The sequence below is a fragment of the Vombatus ursinus genome, unplaced genomic scaffold, assembly GCF_900497805.2.
Source record: "Vombatus ursinus unplaced genomic scaffold, bare-nosed wombat genome assembly UNPS02014832.1, whole genome shotgun sequence".
NCBI classification, from domain to species: Eukaryota; Metazoa; Chordata; class Mammalia; order Diprotodontia; family Vombatidae; genus Vombatus; species Vombatus ursinus.
This window is the reverse complement of record NW_020954610.1, coordinates 5,146,204-5,160,085: the sequence shown is the minus strand read 5'-3', so window position 1 is coordinate 5,160,085 and position 13,882 is coordinate 5,146,204. Positions and strand designations below refer to the sequence as shown.

At 38.6% G+C, this 13,882-nt stretch overlaps 1 pseudogene; it reads left to right on the top strand.

The window, feature by feature from the left end:
• The first annotated feature begins 9,465 nt into the window (after window positions 1-9,465).
• On the top strand, window positions 9,466-10,426 carry LOC114025919 (annotated as a pseudogene).
• Window positions 10,427-13,882: the final 3,456 nt, after the last annotated feature.

Below are 13,882 nucleotides of genomic sequence, written 5' to 3'. Positions count from 1 at the left end.
TTGGAAAAGAAGTTAGGAAAAGTGGGTTCTTGTTATTGTGCTGCTACTTTTCACCTGTGAGACCCTTAATAAGACACCAAACCTCTTAACCTCAGACTCCTCGTCTGTAAAATGGGGATAATAATCTTTGCCAGCCTAACTGGAATGCTGCATTACCATACCTGCCAAAAGAAGAGAAATCTCCAGCTTTTACCGTCTATTGAATCTTCTGTACCTCCTAAATCTGTTAGGGTGCCAACAGATATTTGGGATGATTTTAAACCTCCTGGGATCTTTTAAACCATAACCACAGCATCTCTATAAACCTGAATCTTCCCTACCTTCCCCCCCTGCAGATATACAAGAAAACAAAACTTTTCTCTAGAGAGACAGTTTATAATAGGGATCATGGCACATCTTACATTTGGGGAATTCTTGACTTAAAACATGCCACCTTCAAAAAAGCTTCCAAGAACTCTACACATGTATAAGGCAGACATATATTTCTGTAAAGAAGATTAAGATAGATTACAATCCTAGATTCTAAATCCAACATGGTCTTACTGAACATAGATTTTTTTTTTCTAAGCAGAGGGGAAAAAAAAATCATTTAATCTCTAAGCATTATAAGTACCTACTATGTCCAGCCTACAGAGATAAAAACAATAACTTAAATAATTCTTATTCACAAGGAGCTTATACTCTAACAAGGAAGATAATAAGGATATATATATATATATATATATGTACATACAGAATCAATGTAAATAGAATAAATGTGAATATGTAAAAAAGTAGTTAAATACAAAGTAGTGTGAGCGCATGAGCACTAGTGACAGGGACAGGGAAGTGGGAAAGACTTTCTGTAGAAGGTGATCCTTGAACTGTGTTTGGAAGGAAGAAAGGGATTCTCTGTGGCAGAGGTGAGGAGGGAGTGTACTCTAAGCATGGAGGACTGCCAATGCAAAGGCATGGAGTTAGAGTGTCCCACATGAGGAACAGAGATAAAGCCAGTTTGGCTGGATCTCAGCATATGAGAGGGGGAATAATGTACAATGAGGCAGAAAAGATAGGTTGGGGCCAGGTTGTAAAGGGCTTTAAAAGGCTGGGAAATCAGGCCTCTGCTACTTGACTCAGATTCATCAGAACAGATCCAGAACAACCATGGCCCAGAGCGATGGAATCTCCGAACCCAGCCAGAGGGCGACCACTCTGCAGAGCCACCGCAAGGGAAGGCACAGGGAGGTAAGGGAAAGCCTGAAGCTCAGCTGAGGGCTGCCAACTTCATACACAGCTTGAAGAGGAAAGGAAAAGTATGAGAGGGGGTTCTAGGCTCTGACTTCCTCAGCAACCTATATAGTCAAGAGAGAGAGAGGGAGGAAGCAAGGTCAAAGAGCAAAAATACAGAAAACTGGCTACTACTTCTGGTCCAACTAGATCATAGGCTTTAAGTGATGTTTATTCTTCTTCTCCTTCTCGAAAAAGGGTGAGGCAATATCTATTCACTTTGGAAGCTCAGCCAAGAAGTGACTTATGCATCTGGATTTGTAGGTAGGTTAGTCCAACTCCATTATATGAATAAGAAACCATATAGTTATCCAGTCCACACATCTTCATGGGGACCACATCACTGAGTTGAGACGGTCCCATTCCATTACTCTGACTTATTTGGAGAGCATTCCTTTATTAGCAAGGTATTTGGAGAGGAGAGTTTCTACTACCTCCTTCAATCTGACAGCTATAATGCGTCAGGTATTAACTATGACCTTGTAAAAGATAGTGATGATGCTGGATACACAGTTATAAGGTACTAGTTACTAGTCCTTTAGTCACTTTAGTACTTAGTAACTAGTACCTTAGTTATCCTAATACTTACTTACTTAGTAACTAGAACTAGACATTCCCAAGAAAAATGGGTAGATAATGATACCCTGTAACACTTAAAAGGTTCAAAGATATAGTGCCTAGGGAAACACCCAACTCACAGGTCCCCAGTGGATAGTTTCCCTGAGATCAATGTGCTTTGGGGGGTTACATTCCCTAAAACCATAGCTCACTAAAGGGCCCACCAGTGTGTTTACCTTTAATAAACAGCAAGAGTACATGATTAGTTCATTTAATAAGGACAGTAAAGTAAGTAGCAAAAAATAAAAATTTCCCTCCTAAACCTAGGCTGCACAAAAACACACAGCCTTGGTGGAATGAGTGAAAACATGCAGAGAATACATACAGGAGAGTCACACACCTATGAAACATGAGACCAAGGCCCACATATAGAGGATCAAGTCACATTTTTAGAGCCAGTGATTTCTTCTAGTGCTGTCATCATGCTGTTTGTATTGTGGCTTTTTCCACTGGTCTTATGACAAAACTGAAACAATATAATTAAGCGGTTCTCTGGCATCATCAACATAGACTGACTTTGCAGTTTTGGCCAAGGCATTTTATACTCTAGTTTTTTTTCCTCATCTGTACAATGGGAATACTTACCACATCTCATGTGAAATGATACTTGTTCTGAAATTATTTTTTCTTTTAAATAAATTTGTTTTATTGACATCTTTAGTTTTTTATATTAGTCATTTTGGGGTACTCTACTGGAATTGAACCCTCTCCTGAAATGAAGAAAAACAATTTAATGAAAAAAACAAAGAATACAGTAATTGTTCTAACAATCTGTGCAATGGTGTGCCCTTTGGTGTCCACTGCCTCTCTGTAGAGGAAGATAAGTATTTAAGGGTTAATTTTCACAAGGTTCTACTGTGATTCTTATGCGGGAAGTACTATGTAAGTATAAAGTACTATTATTTCTTATCCCTTTCTAGTGATTTATAATATGTAAGTAGAAAAGACCCCAGGTAATTCCATTAGTTTTTTGAATGGTAGGACTCCAATTCTATATAATTTCTACTTCTGAGTGGCATAATAGTCATTTCTCATTTAAATTACAGTCTAGAAAAATGTGACATACCTAGTGCCCAACTGATAGTAGACAAAAGCCCAAAGGGTATTCTTAGAAGACTATTGATCCCTTTCTTCTTCAAACTCTTGAGAACATTGAGAAGTCTTAGCCACTTGGCATTCTGTAAGGGATTTTTATTCCCAAAGGGAGGGGGGAAGACATCAGTGGACCTAGTGATCTTTCTAGTTGTTGCCTCTGGGGAGAAGTCTACCGAAATGATACTTGCTACTCCATGTGATGATCCCTACCGCTTTCAGACACCTTCATTATTAGAATACTATTTATTCAGAATCTAGGCCAATTATGACATGGGACTGGGCTGGTTTATCTTTAAATATATAAGGAACTTGCTGAACAAATTGTGGAAATCATGGCATAGTTAGGGGACAGTTAGCCTATTTTCAAGGACTTTAGAAGCATCCATTTCATCCATTTGTTGAGCTATAAGGGGGAGGGTCAATCACTCAATGACCCCATGTAAAGAGATGGACAAGATGCTACATGCTCTGATAACTTCATCAGGTGAGGATAATCTCCATCATTTATTAGATGTGGAAAAAAATCCTGGATACCTCAGATGAACCAATCAATCATCCAGTTAATCAAAGGCATTTCAACTATACTTAAAAGGAGATAGATTCAGATTGGTTGAGAGACTTTGTTATGCCTCGTGGGGTTTGGATAAATCAGAAAACAAAATAGTTCAGAATTGGGAGTTTGAGTGTCTGCCAACATGGAGCAGAGCCCCCCCCTGACAAGGAAACACATGGTAGATGGAGGTTGGGGTGGGGACACTCTTGGTCTTGATCCTGGTCTCCTCCCCTTCCCCTACCTTGACCAGAGTAGATGCTTGTGAACTTCAGCATCAGAGGATTGTTATTCCAATAACTGACAAGTGTCTGCATTTGAGTGGAGGACAAACTAGACACACTGTAAAAAGTCACTTTCAGTGTCTATAAGGAATCCAGCAGAGAAGCAACAATATACCTAAAGGTAACTTCATGAGGACCCCAGAAAGGGAAGGAACAAACTTTCAGTAACAAGGAACTTTGAATTATTTCTCTGCCACATGGGCTTTCTCAGCCTAAACCCCCTTTCTCCTGGATTTTGTATTTAATAGGGGGTAGATAGATGTTGGAGGGGACGATGTTTTATACCAGCTGTGCTTATAATGCCACTTTAGTATATACTGCCTTCTAAAATCTAATTAAACCTGGTTAACTAATTGATATCACTTGATGATCTTGAGGAGAAAGGGGGCCCTGCCCTTTTCCCCAAGTGGGGCCCTGTGGGTTATATTATTAGGAAACTACCTCTCCTAGAACCCTGAGGGAAATCATAGTAGTCACCTTTTAGGGATTCAACCTTCCAGTGCAGGTGTAGGCTGGGAAGGTAGCTTCAAAGAATAAGCTACATAACAAATGCTTCCTAAGGGCTTACTGTTTAAAATTGCTCTGTTTGGGACTGTCCAGCAAACAGAGATGAGGAACACACACACACACACAGAGTCCTTATCCTCAAAGACTGTATAATTTAGCAAGAATCATAAGATATGTAAAAAAATACCTACAGTATAAGCCAGTATGTGATAAGTGACATAAGTAAGGTATAAACAGAGGGTTATAGATGTTCAGAGGAAGAAAGAATTACTTCCAAATTGTGGGGGGGGGGTAGGAGGTAGACCAGGAGAGTTTTTATGAAGAAAGCCTTGATCTGAACCTTGAAGTATGGTAGGATTTTTAAAAAAATCTTATTTTTATTTATAGTGAGATCAAGGGTGGTTGTTATTTGTTATTATCAGTCCTTCATTCTTGAAGAGGATCAATGACATCAGGAGGGCGATGTGTTGATTTGGGAGTGAATTGGATTTAAGTGAGGCAGGGCTGTGCAAAGTCATCAGCCTCACTCTCTCCTCCAGAGTCATTTGGAGTCCAGTAGCAAGACATAGGTTAAGACACTGGCAATGGCCCAGAATGCAGTGGGAGACCTTGGCTTTTTTAAGCTAAGGTCTTTCTTAAGTCTCAGTTTGTTTGATGCAACACCCATTTAGTGGTTAAAGGACGGGTAAGAATTGAGGCAAAAGATGGCCTAGTTCACTTGCTCAAAAGACTTAGTCTGGAAGTGAGATCAAGAGTATGACAATCCCCAAGGTAGAATGAAATTGCAGATCATGAGAGCTGAAGTGGTTGATGAACTGACCAGAGTATTTGAAGGAATATGTGTATTGAAGTCCTCAGAATTGAGAGGATGGGCTGGGGTAGAGAAGCAAACTGTTAGTCACATACTGAACTCCTTGGGAAATGAGTATTAATAACTGGGGGCAGTAGATAACGGTAACTCAGATCTCAATAACGTTATCTTGATGGATAGAGTAAACCTCAAAAGAATTCAGGTTACTGAGTGATAGTGAAAAAAGGAAGGTCTGTAAATTGCAGTGACAATCAAGATGTAGGTCAACTCTTCTTCCTGGTCCAGTATGTCAGGTCTCTTGAGAGAAGGTTCTTCCAATATTAAAGAGTGTGGCTATGGGTACAGCATCTTCTGCAGGGAGACAGGTTTCCATGAGTGCAAGATGGAAAAAAGGGGAAAGGAAGAGGTCTGATATGAAGGGCAGTTTATTAACAATAGAATGGAGCTGGGGTGTCCAAAGAGTAGGGATTCATGAGGAGGGAGTGGTGGTGGTAGGACTGAGGGACTAATAATGTTACTAGCGAAAGGGAGTTTTCTCCTAGGCCAGGGATTCCTGATGTGTATGTGTGTGTGTGTGTGTGTGTGTGTGTGTGTGTGATGGACCCCTTTGGTAGTATGATAAAGCCCTTCTCAGAATATTTTTTAACTGTATTTGAAATACATAGGCTTACAAAGGAAGTCAATTATATTAAAATACAGGTCTAAATTTTTTTTTTTAAGTTCACTGACCCCAAGTTAAGAATGTTTATTTTAGAGGTAGGCAGAAAGTATTCTGAAAAAAGGAGGAGTTTGTATTCTTTTCAATAGGTAGAAGTAGATATTGAGTCTTGGATGATTCTATTTTCTAAGCTTGCCCTTTTTCTATATTTATATCTATAAAAATATCTCAACCTCTATCAATCTATATCTAAACGTGTGTGTTTGTGTGTGTATGTGTTGGAAGGAGCAGATTATAAGGGATGTGGTTGAAGCACTGAGTCAGGGAACCTGGGGCCATGACAGTCAGGGAGAGGTGAGGATTTGTTGGTTCACTCATTCTCCTCAATCAGTATGGGGAGAAACCAACAGAAATCTCCAGGATACCAGGACAATATTTGGGCAGTTCATTTATGGTTTCTTTTTCTTGCTACAAGAAGAGCCCAACTTCTCTTATGGATATATAGTTTGTGTGCTTGTGTATTTCTTTGATGATATCTTTTACACCATTACACCACTCTTGGTATAAGCTGTTACCCTTTGTATAAGTCATTGTGCCTTCTTCCACCCCCTATACATCTTCCCATTGCCCTTTGGATCACCTGCAATTCTGATTCTTCCAAGATAGCCCTCTTCCATGATTCACAATGCTTTCAGCAGTCCTAAATCACTGGTTGCTGCAAAAAGGCCATGTGTTTAGCACCAGTTGGAGAAAACCAGGAAAAATTCCAAAATGATTGCAAGGACTTAAGAAGGGAAATAGTTTTCTCAGGGCTTTATACCCTTTTGGAAAATGACTTAAAAACAAGACAAAAAATTGGGGCTGCATAGGAGAAAGAAAGACTAAGTTGATGCTCATTGAGGTAAAAGTGCTGGGAAATATGAACAGTTCATACACAATCACAAATGGAAAATGAATTGGCAACACAAGGTCATCTTCACCTGGCAAGAATATGACTGATATAAATTGTTTAAATGAAAGATAGTATTTCTGAGACCAATATTTGTTTGCCTGCCACAGAAAAACAAAATACTTAGGGGCAGAATGAAAGAATATTTATCCAGTTGACAATCAAATGAAAATATGATGGGTCCAGAGACAGACATGGATTGGATTTTTTTTTCAGTATCCTCAATTTAGCCAACATAAACTCTTTAAAGATACATTTTTCTCAAAACCTTTAAAATAAGGAATTTCTTTTTGCATGTTATCATGAGCTAGGACCATAAAACTATTGTCTCAGAGGTTGAGGAAGCCAATGAAGGAGGAATAACTATGTGCCAGAGGCTCAAAGGCACACAGCTGCCCATAGCTGTCAGTTATACCCTGGGACTGTTTACAGGTTTTTAGGAAGCAGCCTCAGGGATTGTGTTGGGGGTCTTAGTCGCTTGTTTAACATTTCCCCTCCCCCAGTGTAAAGGAATACTCAGGATTAACTCTTAACACTGATAATTGGTGGAGCAGGTCTGCCTACCAAACCAGCCTTTGAGGTTGTGGAATAGGAAGTCTCTGGAGAATGGGGTGAGAATGGAAAGTTAGTGTTATGTGTGAAGTAATTAGTAGTGTGAATCAGAGAGGGAGAGTGAGAGTTATTAGAAAGTGATGTGACTATGTAGGAGCTGAGTGTGAATCAATGGAGTGAGTCAGTGCATGTAAGAGAGAGTATGTTTGGGTGTGTATCCTCCAGCAGTTTGCCAAAAAAAAAAAAAAAAAAAGAAGAAGGCCAGGGAGGAGTAAGAATTAAGATACTTCACAGAGGCAGGGGACCCCCACCCTATTTGTTAAGCCAGTGAGTTTGAATGTATGCTGATCCTAGTATCTCTCTACAACTCTATTCTTATGACTGGAGACAGTGATGTCAAACTCTGACAGATGCTCTAACTGAATAAAGTAGTTATGAATCCCTCATAGTCTCAGCATGGTACGAGAAAGATCCAAGTGGACCCAGAGTCAGAGAGTCAGAATAAGAATATGAATATATCCATGACACTTTGTGAAGTGTACATGATTGCAAGCAACAATTGTCTGACACATTGGTTTAGTTCTATTTCAGAAAAGCAACTCTAACAAAAAAAATTTATAGATTATAGAAGTAGACATAAAGAATGAGGACAGTGAAAAACATAATCAGAGCTCTTGGTTTCCTGACTAAATGTCATCTTACAAAAAACTCCTAAGTAACTTTATAAAATTTAATTTAGGTGGTATAATTGATAAGATGGTGGAATAGCTGGAGTTGCTATTGTTGTTGTCAAGATATCCCCCATAATGTTATTGGTCCTCTTTGAAAACAAAGGACAAACAATAGGTAGAGTAGTTGTTTTCTAAAAACCTCTCCAAACTAGAAAGTCCCCAAAGAAGGAAATATGTGCCAAATCTATAGCAAATTAAACTGAATCCACTTGATACAAAGGAAGAACACACTATATAAAGAACCCCATGAAACAACACGTGAGAACTTAAATATTTAAAACTCTAATTCACTATCGTCACCCCCAGTTTACCCCACTGCTAATCAGTAACTCAGTCTTAACTCTTTTTCCCTCAACCCCATTACTTCCTCCCCTACTCCAATCCTACAAGGGATGGAAGACATTGGCACTGATTTTGCCCAGCCATATGAAGAAAAGAGAGTATAATTTGAATGAGAAATGGTGGGAGAGAGATGCTATGGCATAGAGGAGAAGAGGAGAAGGGACTTCTGTGTGCTGAGAGAAAATAGAAAAGGGAATAGAAACTGAACTGGGAGTTTCCAGCTTGAGATGTTCTCTAGCAGTAGTCTGTGGATTCAGTCAATTAGTACTTTATTTTTGAGGTTCAAAATGTTTAGGTAGATTCTTTGTATTAGTTCTTGTAATATAGTACTCATTTAAAAAAATTTATCATATTCTGCTGGGAGAATTATTATACTACTTAAGTTATCTCCACATATACCATCTTCAAGGCCAATATCTCTGACTTCTATAAAAGTCAAATCCTTTCCTTCTGAAGCTTAGTATAGGAAGGGAACCAGTTGGGCCCTGATCCCCTACTTGAGGTGGCTGAGAACAAATTATGCAGGAGAAAAAGTCAATACCGCAGCAATAGAAGGGAGGTGGGAGAAGGAGGAGAGAGAGGAAAGGGAAAGAAAAGGAGTGAGAGGAAAAGCAGAGACGATTTATTGAGAGTATAAGAAAAAGACCAAAAGACAATAAATTCAAGAGAGCAAAATGTTAATAGTGAGATTCATAAAAACAGAAGGAAAAATAAGTAAAAATTCAATAAATTGTAGCATATTGAACAAGTGCTGTACTATGAAGGAGAATGATAAAAGAAATACACAATGAAAAAGATAATTCTACAAAACATTCCAAGATTGTGAAATAACAAGGAACCCCAGATTGCTTCAAAAGAGAAATTTAACTCTTAAAGAAGATATTAAGATGGGAATTAGGTCATAAGTCAGGGCTTTCAAAGCAGAATTAATGACAATAAATAGCAGTGTAGATACCTTAGGACTCAGAGTGAAGAATCTTTCCGAAAATGTAGGGGATCTGAAAAACAGAATGAAAAATTTGTAATTTAAAAACGTACAAGCAGAAGAAAACTTGGTGAAAAAGAATTTAAAGACAATGACTGCTTTCCGCGCTGCCCAGTAGTGGGTTCCATACCGCTTTGTTCTCGGTTTTCGTCGTAACTTTAAAGGGAAACTTTCACAATGTCCGGAGCCCTAGATGTCTTGCAGATGAAGGAGGAGGATGTCCTCAAATTCCTTGCTGCAGGGACCCATTTGGGTGGCACCAATTTGGACTTCCAGGTGGAACAGTATATCTACAAAAGAAAGAGTGACGCCATCTACGTCATCAATTTGAAGAGAACTTGGGAAAAGCTTCTGCTGGCAGCTCGTGCCATTGTTGCCATTGAAAATCCAGCTGATGTTAGTGTCATCTTATCCAGGAACACTGGCCAGCGAGCTGTTCTGAAATTTGCTGCTGCCACTGGCGCCACCCCTATTGCTGGACGTTTCACACCGGGCACCTTCACTAACCAGATCCAGGCAGCTTTCAGGGAGCCTCGCCTCTTGGTGGTCACTGATCCTCGGGCAGATCACCAGCCTCTTACTGAAGCATCGTATGTTAACCTTCCAACTATTGCATTGTGCAACACAAGACCCCCCACTTCGCTATGTGGACATCGCCATTCCATGTAACAAGGGAGCTCACTCAGTGGGTCTGATGTGGTGGATGCTGGCCCGTTAAGTTCTGCGTATGCGTGGTACCATCTCCCGTGAACACTCATGGGAGGTCATGCCCGATCTTTACTTCTACAGGGATCCAGAGGAGATTGAAAAGGAGGAGCAGGCCGCAGCTGAGAAGGCAGTGACAAAGGAGGAGTTTCAGGGTGAATGGACTGCACCTGCCCTAGAATTCGCTGCTACTCAGCCGAAGGTGGCTGATTGGTCTGAGGGAGTACAGGTGCCATCTGTGCCCATTCAGCAGTTCCCTACGGAAGACTGGAGTGCTCAGCCGGCTGCGGAGGACTGGTCTGCGGCTCCTACTGCTCAGGCCACCGAGTGGGTAGGAGCTACCACAGAGTGGTCTTAAGTTTTACCCCACGTGCTCTAATAGTGTTGGAAAAATGCTGATGGAAAATAAACATTGGTTTCTTACCAAAAAAAAAAAAATAAAGACAATGACTGAGAGAACACATGATTTCTATAAAGTCAGAGTAGTTGGCCTTGAAGATGAGATGGTATATGTGGAGATAATTTAAGTATTATAATAGTTCTCCCAGCAGAATATAAAATTTAAAAAAAAATTGAGTACTGTATTACAAGAACTAATACAAAGAATCTACCTAAATTTATTGAACATGGAAAATAAAGTACTAATTGACTGAATCCACAGACTACTGCTAGAGAAAATCTCAAGCTGGAAAATCCAAGGTCTAGAGTAGTTAAATTTCAGAATGACCTTATCTCATTGGTTGAACTTTTAAAAAATCTGGTTGTTGAATTTTGAAGTCATAAGAAAAAAAATAACTGTTTCATGTGAAAACTGTAGGCAGTAGTGTGCTGTAAATGTTTAACAACTGGTTCTTTGAAAAAAAAGCATGCATAATACATTTTTAATTTTAATTTTAATTTATTAACATTTTCTAAAGTCCTGATTTGTGTCTTCTCATACCTGATACCTGTAAATGCTTGCATGGAAAAATTTATAATTAGTCCCTTAAGCCGCTTTGAGCTGGCTCTTGTACATCCCTGACTGTTGGTTTTTTGTCCATAAGTTTTTGTATGTGCTTTCTTTTGGGAAATAAAATGGCAATATGAAAGCATAACAGAGACAGAGTTTTTGCTTTTTTAACATATCCAATGCATAATTTTGAACAATGAAAATGGTGACTGCCATGTTACCACAAAGAGGATTTTAGAATTTGGATAAAAAACTAGGATGTCAAAATAGTTACTGTGTAGATTTGGAGTCTCATTCACTGCTTACGTTTGAGTATTTTTACATTAATGGCATCATTTTCAAATCACATGCAGAATCACAGAATTTGAGAGTTGGAAGGTACTTCAGTGGTTATCCAATCCAACTATTCAGAAAGAATTTCTACTGTAACAAACCAGATACATGCAATCAAATGGTATATATTTCAGGACCCAGAGAATAGATTTCAAAAACAATAAAAATGTGATCTTAACAAGGCAAGACATTTTAGATATATTGCTAAGGAAATGTACCTATTGCAATTTCTGCAGAAATTAATATGGGCAGGGTAGTGATAAGAGTTTTCCAACTGAAGGGAAATTGGTTGAGGTTGGAGGGTAGGGCCTTGCCTTGTAGCCCTTCGGCTTAAAATTTGTATGATCCCTTGAGACAAGTGCAAGAAATTTTTTTTAGCTCTTACCTTTGCTTCTTTCTTTTTCAGCCCATACACCAAACTTTGTTGTAATTTTTTATTTTGAATTTGTGTCTGCTTTAGATACTACTTTCTGCCTCCCATCAATTTCTTCTTATCTCATTGGCTCATGGTTTTAGGTCTTTTGTGCTATGTTGTTGACCTCCACCTGTTCAGTTTCTTTTAAAAAAAAATGTGTTAATGTTTTACATGTGGCCCTCAACACTTCTGAATGCAGCCTGAACCAGATTAAAATGTAATTAGGAAATATTTACCAAAATAAGAAAAGATACAATAAAACTTAGATACTATTAATATGTGGTTTTCCAAGTCAGTATGTAGCCCACAGGGATTCTTATATATGACTTGCTGGCCCTGATTTCTACTTGAGTTTGACACCATTGTTTTACATCATAGTCATTTCCATCCTCCCTGCTACTCTGTCTTCTCTTCCTCCCCACCACTCCTCAGCTACATTTTCTTACAACAAAGAAAAACTGTTTAACAAAACCAACCAACAACATAGCAGGTTCATTAAATCAGGTATGCAACGTTTTGTACCCATAGTGCAGCACGTCTCCAATAAAAGGAAAGACATTAATTTCCTTACCTCTTAGGGAGAGACAAGGTTGGTTATTGAAATTGTATAGTGTTTGGCTTTGTTTTAGTGTTCTTTTTCTTTAGTTGTGCTCGTTGTATATATTAATTTCCTGGTTCTGCTTACTTTACATGAGTATCTAATGTACCCCCCTCTACACTCCCAAAATTGGTGAGGGCTCAACAGGGACCCTATTTAGTCCCAGCTCCTTGCCAAGTCTTGAACTGAGCAGAGCCAAGAGGGACGGTACAACATGTTTCCTACCTAAATGAAATATGTGATCAATTTATAACAACATTCATTCATTTATTCACTTATTCCTTCAAATTACTTTATCTACATTATCTCCTTTGATCATTCAACAGACATTTGCTGATTGCCTCCTAGGTGCAAAGCACAGTGTGGGGTGCTGTATCTGATGCCTGACATTAGATGAAAAATTCAAATTAACAGTCCATAGTGTTGTAATGAAGGCTGTTATTTTATTCCTCACAGATTGATTAAAAAGTACATTGACTTCTTACTGAAGATTTCACCCATGTAAAACTAAGACATTTATAAAGTCTAATAATTATTTAGCAGTTATTTGCATGGCCTATGAGTAAATGTGTTGGGAAAAAATTATAATATAAACACAAATTCAGGAAATGCTTAAATTTGGCAAGACTATTAACTTTTCTCAGTATTAATTTAAGTAACAAGTATTAAATTGGATGTCTTCCAAACATAGTAATATGAATTTTTTTTCTTTCTATTTTGCTCCTCAGTGATAATGGCCCAGATCTTAGCTCATCTATCCATTAGTTGAATACAATATGTGTATGCCCTTCCCTTCCCTTGCCTTACATTCCTTTCTCTTCCCTTCTTTTCCCTTCTCTTTTCTTCCCTGCCCTTCCTATTTTAATATACATAATAGCACAGAAAAAAGATTCTACATGAAACTATGAGTTTGCTATGCACATCTTCCTTTTCAATTATTTAACAAATTCAATATGTAACTTTCAAAACTATCTTATTACCTTGTGGTTCCTTTTGTCCTCCCTTCTGTTCTCCATGTATTTAATAAAAAATACTTTAATTATTCACTGGTTTTTCTTTAATTTATTCATTTTTTGGGAGGAGAGGGGCAACCCTGTCCCTCCCTTCTCCTTTTCTTCTACTTCTTTCACTAAATTAAAAAAAAAATCCAACAAATTTGCATAATCAAGCAAAACATATTCCCACATTGCCCATGTCTGAAAATATTTGTCTCATTCTGCATCTTCAGTCTATCATTTCTCTGTCAGCAGAGAAATGGTAGGGTAGCATGCATCTTCTGGAATCTTGGTTGACCATTGTGTTGATCAGAGGCTTTCCAAGTTGTAGAAATATTTTTTTTTTAAAAAAGATCTACTCAGCCTTCCAGGAATGTCTAGATATTTAACTTCTTCTTCTTTTTTTTTAAGGCAATTGGGGTTAAGTGACTTGCCCAGGGTCACACAGCTAGTGTGAAGTGTTGGTATGAGGCCGGATTTGAACTTAGGTCCTTCTGACTTCAGGGCTGGTGCTCTATCCACTGTGCCACCTAGCTGCC